General features: G+C 38.0%; 1 long non-coding RNA gene across 1 annotated transcript; it reads right to left on the bottom strand.

The window, feature by feature from the left end:
- Positions 1-393: 393 nt before the first annotated feature.
- Positions 394-1,340, bottom strand: LOC109150121. Its single transcript, XR_002049086.1, has 2 exons — positions 1,086-1,340; positions 394-995 (listed from the first exon to the last, which is right to left on the bottom strand). It is a non-coding gene; the product is annotated as an uncharacterized LOC109150121 (long non-coding RNA).
- Between the last annotated feature and the right edge of the window lie 377 nt (positions 1,341-1,717).

The raw sequence follows: 1,717 nt of genomic DNA, 5'->3' as shown, positions 1-1,717 counted from the left end.
ACCTTAGTTTTCTCGAAGTTTTCGATAAATAAATAATTTTTCTTTTTCTACTCCCCACCGTTTTTTCGCTTTTATTACCAACTACATAGTAATAAACTGAACGTTAGCAAGAAGGCATTGAAATTTGTTGGTGAGACATCAATAAAATGTCAAGTCTTTTAATTTATGATTAGGAGTGGTGAAGTCCAATATTTTGTCTTTTTAAAAATGTGATGACACTTTATAAGAAAATAAAATTAAGTCTTTGTTATTTTATATTAATTATAATTTTTGACTTAATGATAATTATGAATTCAAATTTTAAGTACAGTTAAGACTGATAGGCAGAGGGAGGGTCAAGTCCAGTAACTTGCTTCAGCGTGATACTACCAAAATGCAGAAGGGGAAAAAAAATTAAATGAACTAATCCATCTACTCTTCTTTCAATTCCCATGTCCATAGCTCATAAGAAAACTCTGGGAAACTTTTCAGCGGCCATTTTCATTGTTTTCCGAGAGACATGAACGCCAGCAACCTTAAACGCACCTACAATACACCATAGCCGCTTTACCCATATTGCCTACTTCTTCCTATAAAGCTAGGGCCAACAAATGGCCAATATTATATATATAAGATAATAAAGTTTGATCTGATGATGATGATGATCGATCTGAGTATCATATCATGTCCTCCTGGCGTTATTGCTCTGATGATCGTAGAAGAAGTTGAGCAAAACAGTACTTTTGCACTTGGGACACTTGGGCTCACCCTCAGCCAACATCACATACATAAGACACCTGGGACACCCGACAAGAACCATGGACGTCGCCGCCGCCCCCTCCGGGCTGCTGCAAAAGCGGCGGCCGTCATCTTGATTCTCCGACGACACACATGAGCTCGAAGGCGAACCCGTCGACGATCGGATCGGCGGCGACACCACCATCGGGTGGCTCACCCTTGGCGGCGACAGATTCAACTTCAGATCAAGCTTCAGCCCGTTCCCGCCGTTCATCCTGCTTTATAAATTAAAATCCAAAAACAAAAATTATTAGTAACAACATTTTCACATGCAAAAATAACGTTTGATTAAATAATTTCATTCCAACCTTAAGGGATAGGAGATTTGCCGGGAGAAGGATCGGTGGTGGAAGAAACTGGGGATTGACTAAGCTAAGCTGCACACGGCGGCGCCACCACTAGGAGTTGAGGAAGAACAAAGAGAAAGTGGTTGTTGATGGGTTTTGGTGTAGTTGAATGGGGCATTATATATAGAGGATTTCTTTAATGCGAAATTAAATTAAGGGAGAGGTAGAGGGTGGAGAAGAGGGCGTTGTAATTGCAAACAGAGATGAGAAGTGAATGGCATTGGTGGAATTGAAGTATAGCATTGGTAGAAGGCGGGAAGTGTATTTATTGTACCACAAACAAAGTGTACTCTTAAACCCATTTCTTTAACACTATTTAAAAGTAGACCGCTAATGTAACTACGAGATCAGAAGTTTATTTATAAAGTCTTATCTTATAAACCATACTCAATATATATAATATAAATATAAGGGGTCTTTGGTAAATAACTGTTAGCTGATTGAGTTAATGAGTTTGACTAGTTAATAGCATTAGCTGATTATTGTAGAGGGATGTTTCGTAAATTAGTTGATAGCTGATTTACATACAGGTGAATAATTATTTATTTTTTGAAAATATATATAACATAATAGCATATGACGTTGCACGGAGA

This window comes from Ipomoea nil, unplaced genomic scaffold (genome assembly GCF_001879475.1).
Source record: "Ipomoea nil cultivar Tokyo-kokei standard unplaced genomic scaffold, Asagao_1.1 scaffold0268, whole genome shotgun sequence".
Taxonomy (NCBI): domain Eukaryota; kingdom Viridiplantae; phylum Streptophyta; class Magnoliopsida; order Solanales; family Convolvulaceae; genus Ipomoea; species Ipomoea nil.
The sequence above is the reverse complement of the archived record's forward strand: the minus strand, read 5'-3'. Positions and strand labels throughout refer to the sequence as shown.